Source organism: Bos indicus, chromosome 23, assembly GCF_029378745.1.
Source record: "Bos indicus isolate NIAB-ARS_2022 breed Sahiwal x Tharparkar chromosome 23, NIAB-ARS_B.indTharparkar_mat_pri_1.0, whole genome shotgun sequence".
Classification (NCBI taxonomy): Eukaryota; Metazoa; Chordata; class Mammalia; order Artiodactyla; family Bovidae; genus Bos; species Bos indicus.
This window is the reverse complement of record NC_091782.1, coordinates 24,026,390-24,035,669: the sequence shown is the minus strand read 5'-3', so window position 1 is coordinate 24,035,669 and position 9,280 is coordinate 24,026,390.

The following is a 9,280-nucleotide window of genomic DNA, read 5'->3' as shown; positions in this document are numbered from 1 at the left end:
GATGGCAGGATGGCATCACTGACTCAATGCACATGGGTTTAGGTGGACTCCGGGAGTTGGTGATGGACAGGGAGGCCTGGAGTGCTGCAGTTCATGGGGCAAAGAGTTGGACATGACTGAGCGACTGAACTGAACTGAACAGTTTCTTTATGAGCTGAGCCTAGCTTGTGAGTGTCCAAAATATTAACTGAATATTCTTTCACCATTATCCTGGAGTCGAGATCACTTCAGTTCAGTTCAGTTCAGTCACTCAGTCGTGTCCGACTCTTTGCGACCCCATGAACTGCAGCACTCCAGGTCTCCCTGTCCATCACCAACTCCCAGAGTTCACTCAAGCTCATGTCCATCCAGTCGGTGATGCCATCCAGCCATCTCATCCTCTGTCATCCCCTTCTCCTCTGGCCCCCAATCCCTCCCAGCATCAGGGTCTTTTCCAATGAGTCAACTCTTCTCATGAGGTGGCCAAAGTATTGGAGTTTCAGCTTCAGCATCATTCCTTCCAATGAACACCCAGGACTGATCTCCTTTAGGATGGACTGGTTGGATCTCCTTGCAGTCCAAGGGACTCTCAAGAGTCTTCTCCAACACCACAGTTCAAAAGCATCAATTCTTCAGTGCTCAGCTTTCTTCACAGTCCAACTCTCACATCCATACATGACCACTGGAAAAACCATGGCCTTGACTAGATGGACCTTTGTTGGCAAAGTAATATCTCTGCTTTTCAATATACTATCTAACTTAGAGACTCAATTTACAGACTCATGGATAGGATAATAGGATAGCTTGAATTTACCCCCGGTAAGCTGGGAAGTACACACCCAAAATTATTCAAAATAAAAAACAGACTTGACACCTTATGGTTACCAAAGATGATTTCTTTTTCTTTACCTATTAATCTGTTTCACTATTTAATCCATCTCACAGTCCAGAAACTATGAAGCTCTAAAGTCTCTAACTTATTTATTTTTGTTGGCAGAACTCTGGAAGGACAGAGACATTTGATTTTCAAATCCTTCTGCTGAATGAAGACAAGAATCACACTCCAAAGAGAGGAGATTCCAAAGGCTAGTCATGTTTTCAGACCCCCAGAAAGTGAGCTGTGTCACCATTAGGCTTCCATTATAAAAGGACATTTGAGATGCTGTAAGTGAAAGTCGCTGTTTTGTGTCTGACTCTTTTCTACCTCATGAACTATACAGTCCGTGGAATTCTCCAGGCCAGAATACTGGAGTGGGTAGCATTTCCTTTCTCCAGGGGATCTTGCCAACCCAGGGATCAAACTCAGGTCTCCCACCTTGCAGGCAGATTCTTTATCAGCTGAGCCACAAAGGAAGCCAAAGATTGCTATAAAGCAGAAAGCATATAGAACCCAGAGAAGGATGGGGCCATGGAGAGCAGGGGAACTGTGGATCACCAGAAACTCACTAATCACACATTTCTTGTATGTGAAACTTAGGACAGGAAGATAATTTCAGCCTAATTAGTGTTGAGAAAAGCAGTAGCAGTGTAAACACTCTTGATACAGAAACTGGTTGGATCTGAGCCTGCAGAGAAAGTAACTCATTCCCTCATCCTACGTAGGGCTGGGAAGACCATGCCAAACAGAATTAATTCCTGCAGATATTTGTTGGGCACTCACTATGTGCCAAATACTGATGTTATAGCACTAAATAGAACAGAGAAGACTCTTTCCCAGGAAATTTACCTTCCTGTGAGGATGACAAACAGTAATCAAGGAAGAGACAGGCATCGGAATTATAGATTGTGATAGGTACTTTGAAAGTAATAGACGAGGTGATTAGAAACAGTTTAAAGGATGTTAGAGCAGCAGCAGCAGCAGCAGAGCAACCTAAGTAGTCTGTGAAGGTGACAATGGAAAATGGGTGAGATAAAGCAAGTTTTCCGTTGATGGAGGGCACAGTCCTCAACCTCAATTTCACAGAAGCACAAACATCTAATGTACTCAAGGAGCTATAACACTATATAGGTTCTATTTCAGCCAAACAATAAGATGTTAGAGAATTTGGCAGAGAAAAGGTTTTGAAGAAAGTTCCTCCAATTAAAATACAAAGAATTTTTTTATCAGACTATTAAATATTTCAATAATACAGCAAAAATAGTTATGTTAATGTCAACATATGCTGAAACTGAACTCATGATTTGTTTGTTTCCTTTATTTTTCCTTTTTAAATTATACATAATCACACATAGGTTTTTCTCCCCCAGGGAAGCATATACTAGAGTGATTTGTTTTCACTGAAAACAAGAAAATAGTTATAATACCTTGTATTTTGTGTTTCCTTATTTAAGCAAAACTCAAATTATCACACTTAACAATCCTAACATAAACAGTGTGTTTTGAACTGCATAACTAGTCCATGTAATTGAAAAAATAGCTTGTAGCTTGAAATTTTCATCAAGTTGATAATGTCTGTGGGAAACTATCCTTTCCACCTACAGCAGTGGTAGCCTCTCAGTTTTCTGGGGCAAATGTAAAGAATAGAAAGGCTGGTATATCTCAAACAATCTCATCTGATTATGATATGGTTTATGGTGTGTGTGTGTGTATTTGTAGCATCCTAATGCATGCAGGACCCATACTAAAGGCTAATAATTTTTTAAATGGAATCATATTCCCTTAGAAAATAGATACCAAATATACCATATGTTGTCTTCATGCCTCTCATTTACCATCAAGGAATTTTTTTAAGAATTCATAAATGCTGTCTATGAGGTTAGAGAATAAAAAGATGATGTGTTTTATGATAAGAAGGCATGCAAGGTTTTTTCCCATGTACATCTATTTAATAGATAAGACCATCAGAATGTCATAATAGTTCCTAACTATGACCTCAACAACATATAAGTTAGGTTAACCACCAAGCCTCACAGCTTAAAAGGGGAATCAAAAAGAGGTCCTACAGGTAGAATTACATATCTTTACAAAAGATTTCCTTAAAAATTGGCCAGTGTGTGAAAGACTGGAAATATGAACCTTATTCTATCACACCTGGAACAAAGCATTCTTTACAAGGTATTGTACTCAGCACCTTTCATTGCCCTTTAATCATTTTTAAGTTCTTTCACACACTATTCCTAGGTGCCCAGTACTCCTCTAGTGACTTCCCTCACCACCCAGCAAAATTTAACTAAATGTTTTCCTTTTTCTCTCCTTCTATGAAAATGCATTGACACATGAAATACCATCAAGTTGTTGAATACTCTCATAATTTGAATATCACTTTAGTTTTTCTTTCTTTCTTAAATAAATTTCCACTGATTTCTTAGATGGCTCCTTTTTTTTTTCTAGTTAGCTAAATTAGAAGAACATGAACTTTTAGTACTCATTCAAATGTAGCTCTTCCTATCAAAATTTACATTTGTGAAGATTCTTTTTAAAACATGAAAACTTGATTCAAAGAAATGGATGTGAGATGATGACATTTATGTCAAGCTGGGACACCACTAAAATCATGCCAATGGGCAATCAACATCAATTGCTACATTAAGAACTGGCCTTAAGCTCTCATAAATTACAATAGTTTTTAAGTCTCATAAATTACTCATCTTACGGGAGTTACAGAAAAACTCTTTCCTTGCCCTAAATAAGCAATAGAAAAAAAAAAAGAAAAGAATAGTCAAAAGTGCATCACTGGAGAAGCAATTGATATTTGTCCCAAACTTCCCTGAAAAGTAAACACTACTTAATAAACTCTTCCTTAATTTAATATTTAACAGAACAATAGTGTAAAAAAAAGAGAAGACATTTTTAAAACTTATATATCTAAGTGGCTAGTTGCAAGCAAGAAGTACCATGTCTGACTAAATCAAGCAGAAATGTAATTCAATGAATCAACATCAGATAGATCTCAGAACTGATGCAGCAGTTGGAGGACATGTCAAAGACAGCTGATGGAATTTAAGGGAAAGAATGGCAAAACCAAGGTTATGTCACTCTCTAACTCATTGGCACCCTACTGGGTTATTGGCTCTGCTGAAGTCTCTACAAATACTTTCTGAAAAGCTTTCCCATTACCACCCCAGAATTCAGAGAACTGATGGGACTTTCAATTGGCTGGGTCTAATAACTCCCTTTTTCCAGTAGTCATGTATGGATGTGAGAATTGGACTGTGAAGAAAGCTGAGTGCTGAAGAACTGATGCATTTGCACTGTGGTGTTGGAGAAGACTCTTGAGAATCCCTTGGACTGCAAGGAGATCCAACCAGTCCATTCTGAAGGAGATCAGTCCTGGGTGTTCCTTGGAAGGAATGATGCTAAAGCTGAAACTCCAGTACTTTGGCCACCTCATGCCAAGAGTTGACTCATTGGAAAAGACCCTGATGCTGGGAGGGATTGCGGGCAGGAGGAGAAGGGGATGACAGAGGATGAGATGGCTGGATGGCATCACTGACTCAATGGACGTGAGTTTAAGTGAACTCCAGGAGTTGGTGATGGACAGAGAGGCCTGGCATGCTGCAATTCATGGGTTCGCAGAGTTGGACACGACTGAGTGACTGAACTGAACTGAACCGAGTAACTCCCTATGTTTGTTGTCTGGGTGGTGGAGAAGAGGTATATGCCTAGCTTGAGCTCTTGTGATGGGAAGTGTGGCATGGACCTTGCTTACACTGACTTTTTTCATGATAAAGGAAGGCTGTTTGTCCTGAGCAACCTTAAATAGTCATCATCCAGTTCATTCTACTCCTTTGGTTTTTCATCGAACTTACACAGTAACACATAGAGAAGTGCTCCTACATATCATAATGCAAATAGATCTGCAATGTTTTAAATACACAAATAATTGTACATATCCTCTCCCTTTAATGAGATGTTCCAGATCTCAACAGTCATTAGATTTAGCCTTGGAATTTATTTATTTCTTGAGAGTCTCTTGGACTGCAAGGAGATCCAACCAGTCCATCCTAAAGGAAGTCAGTCCTGAATATTCATTGGAAGGACTGATGCTGAAGCTGAAACTCCAATAGTTTGGCCACCTGTTGGGAAGAACTGACTCATTTGAAAAGACCATGATGCTGGGAAAGATTGAAGGTGGGAGGAGAAGGGGACAACAGAGGATGGGATGGTTGGATGGCATCATCGACATGATGGACATGGGTTTGAGTAAGTTCCAGGAGTTGGTGATGGACACAGAGGCCTGGTGTACTGCAGTCCATGGGGTCACAAAGAGTTGGACATGACTGAGTGACTGAACTGAACTGAATTGTTGATGTGCCCTCAGAGGGCCTCAGAAACATTTTGTTCCCAAACAGAATTATTTCTTTAGTGTTGTAAATATATCTTGATGTTGTACAAACTATGGACAAAGCTATACTGTTAATTAGACACTAGTTAACTCGACCAACACAGCCTGTATAAAATCACAGAATGTAGAAGAAGAAATAAAATGAAAATTAGTTAAGGTATGCAAATATATGTATAATTTCCTTCCTTTCTCTGTCTCTGTCAAAAATTTGTCTGTATCACGTTCTTATTTCTCCTCTTGTTGTTCAGTCACTAAGTTGTGTCTGACTCTTTGTGACCCCATGGACTGTAGCACACCAGGCTACCCTATCCTCCACTACCTCTTGGAGTTGCCCAAATTCATTAATAATGAATTAATCATGAATAGTGTAAAGTTAGCCACTGTGCAAACTAGTATAGGTGAGATAGTATTTGTGAGAGAAATTTTTTTTAAATTAAAGTTAATGTTTATTAAAATATAAAAATCTGGTATTTATTAAAATACTACTACCATCTCATCCTCTGCCATCCCCTTTTCCTTTTGCCTTCAGTCTTTCCCAGCATCAGGGTCTTTTCCAGTGAGTCAACTCTACATTAGGTGGCCAAAGTGTTGGAGCTTCAGCTTCAGCATCAGTCCTTCCAATGAATATTGAGGGTTGGTTTCCTTTAGGGTTGACTGGTTTGATCTCCTTGCTGTCCATGGGACTCTCAAGAGTCTTCTCCAACACGACAGTTCAAAGCATCAATTCTGTAGCACTCAGTCTTCATTATGGTCCAAATCTCACATCCATACTCACATCCATAACTACTGGAAAAGGCATAGATTTGATTATATGTCAGCAAAGCGATGTCTCTACTTTTTAACACGCTGCCTAGGTTTGTCATAGCTTTCCTTCCAAGGAGCAAGCATCCTCTTATCTGTCACAAATTAACAACATAGTGCGATTGCCCCATATTGAGTTAATGAATTACTCTTTATAAAATTTATAATCTGTAACAACATAAACAAGAACTTCTAGAACTAACACCCAAAAAAGATATCCTTTTGATAATAGGGGACTGGAATACAAAAGTAGGAAGTCAAGAAATACTTGGAGTAACAGACAGATTTGGCCTTGCAGGACAGAATGAAGCAGGGCAAAGGCTAATAGAGTTTTGCCAAGAGAACATACTAGTCATAGCAAACACCCTCTTCCAACAACACAAGAGAAGACTCTACACATGGACATCACCAGATGGTCAATACCAAAATCAGACTGATTATATTCTTTGCAACCAAAGATGGAGAAGCCCTATACAGCCAGCAAAAAAAAGTCTAGGAGCTGACTGTGGTTCAGATCATGAACTCCTTATTGCCAAATTCAGATTTAAATTGAAGAAAGTAGGGAAAACCACTAGACCATTTAGGTATGACCTAAATCAAATACCTTATGATTATACAGTGGAAGTGACAAATAGATTCAAGGGATTAGATCTGATAGACAGACTGCCTGAAGAACTATGAATGGAGGTTCTTGACATTACACAGGAGGCAGGGATCAAGACCATCCCCAAGAAAAAGAAAGACAAAAAGACAAAATGGTTGTCCAAGGAGGCCTTACAAATGGCCATGAAAGGAAGAAAAGTGAAAGGAAAAGGAGAAAAGGAAAGATATACCCATTTGAATGCAGAGTTCCAAAGAATAGCAAGGACAGATAAGAAAGCTTTCCTCAGTGATCAATGCAAAGAAATAGAGAAAACAACAGAATGGGAAAGACTAGAGATCTCTTCAAGAAAATTAGAGATGCCAAGGGAACATTTCATGCAAAGATGGGCTCGATAAAGGACAGAAATGGCATGGACCTAACGGAAGAAGAGATTAAGAAGAGGTGGCAAGAATACAAAGAAGAACTATACAAAAAAGATCTCTCAGTTAGTCAGTCAGTTCAGTCGCTCAGTCATGTCCAACTCTTTGTGACCCGATGAGTTGCAGCACGCCAGGCCTCCCTGTCCATCACCAACTCCCGGAGTTCACTCAAACTCAATTCTATTGAGTCAGTGATGCCATCCAGCCATCTCATCCTCTGTCGTCCCCTTCTCCTCCTGCCCCCAATCCCTTCCAGGATCACAGTCTTTTCCAATGAGTCAACTCTTCTCATGAGGTGGCCAAAGTACTGGAGTTTCAGCTTTAGCATCATTCCTTCCAAAGACATCCCAAGGCTGATCTCCTTCAGAATGGACTGGTTGGATCTCCTTGCAGTCCAAGGGACTCTCAAGAGTCTTCTCCAACACCACAGTTCAAAAGCATCAGTTCTTCAGTGCTCAGCCTTCTTCACAGTCAACTCTCATATCCATACATGACCACTGGAAAAACCATAGCCTTGACTAGACAGACTTTTGTTGGCAAAGTAATGTCTCTGCTTTTCAATATGCTATCTAGGTTGGTCATAACTTTTCTTCCAAGGAGTAAGCGTCTTTTAATTTCATGGCTGCAGTCACCATCTGCAGTGATTTTGGAGCCCAGAAAAATAAAGTCTGACACTGATTCCCCATCTATTTCCCATGAAGTGATGGGACCAGATGGCATGATCTTTGTTTTCTAAATATTGAGCTTTAAGCCAACTTTTTCACTCTCCACTTTTACTTTCATCAAGAGGCTCTTTAGTTCCTCTTCACTTTCTGCCATAAGGGTGGTGTCATCTGCATATCTGAGGTTATTGATATTTCTCCCAGCAATCTTGATTCCAGCTTGTGCTTCTTCCAGTCTAGCGTTTCCCATGATGTACTCTGCATATAAGTTAAATAAGCAGGGTAACAATATACAGCCTTGACATACTCCTTTTCCTATTTGGAACCAGTCTGTTGTTCCATGTCCAGTTTTGACTGTTGCTTCCTGACCTGCATACAGGTTTCTCAAGAGGCAGGTCAGGTGGTCTGATATTCCCATCTCTTTCAGAATTTTCCACAGTTTATTATGATCCATACACTCAAAGGCTTTGGCATAGTCAATAAAGCAGTAATAGATGTTTTTCTGGAACTCTCTTGCTTTTTCCATGATCCAGCAGATGTTGGCAATTTGATCTCTGGTTCCTCTGCCTTTTCTAAAACCAGCTTGAACATCAGGAAGTTCACGGTTCACATATTGCTGAAGCCTGGCTTGGAGAATTTTGAGCATTACTTTACTGAGTGCAATTGTTCAGTAGTTTGAGCATTCTTTGTCATTGCCTTTCTTTGGGATTGGAATGAAAACTGACGTTTTCCAGTCCTGTGGCCACTGCTGAGTTTTCCAAATTTGCTGGCATATTGAGTACAGCACTTTCACAGCATCATCTTTCAGGATTTGAAATAGCTCCACTGGAATTCCATCACCTCCACTAGCTTTGTTCATAGTTATGCTTTGTAAGGCCTACTTGACTTCACATTCCAGGATGCTGGCTCTAGGGGAGTGATCACACCCCTAGTGATTATCTTGGTCATGAAGACCTTTTTTGTACAGTTCTTCTGTGTATTCTTACCACCTCTTCTTAATATCTTCTGCTTCTGTTAGGTCCATAGCATTTCTGTCCTTTATTGTGCCCATCTTTGCATGAAATGTTCCCTTGGTATCCCTAATTTTTTTGAAGAGATCTCTAATCTTTCCCATTCTGTTGTTTTCCTCTATTTCTTTGCATTGATCACTAAGGAAGGCTTTCTTATCTCTTCTTGCTATTCTTTAGAGCTCTGCATTTAGATGCTTTTATCTTTCCTTTTCTCCTTTGCTTTTCAGTACTCTTCTTTTCACAGCTATTTGTAAGGCCTCCTCAGACAGCCAGTTTGCTTTTTTGCATTTCTTTTCTATGGGGATGGTCTTGATCTCTGTCTCCTGTACATTGTCAGGAATCTCCGTCCATAGTTCATCAGGCACTGTATCTATCAGATCTAGTCCCTTAAATCTATTTCTCACTTCCACTGTATAATCGTAAGGGATTTGATTTAGGTCATACCTGAATGGTCTAGTGGTTTTCCCTACTTTCTTCCATTTAAGTCTGAATTTGGCAATAAGGAGTTCATGATCTGAGC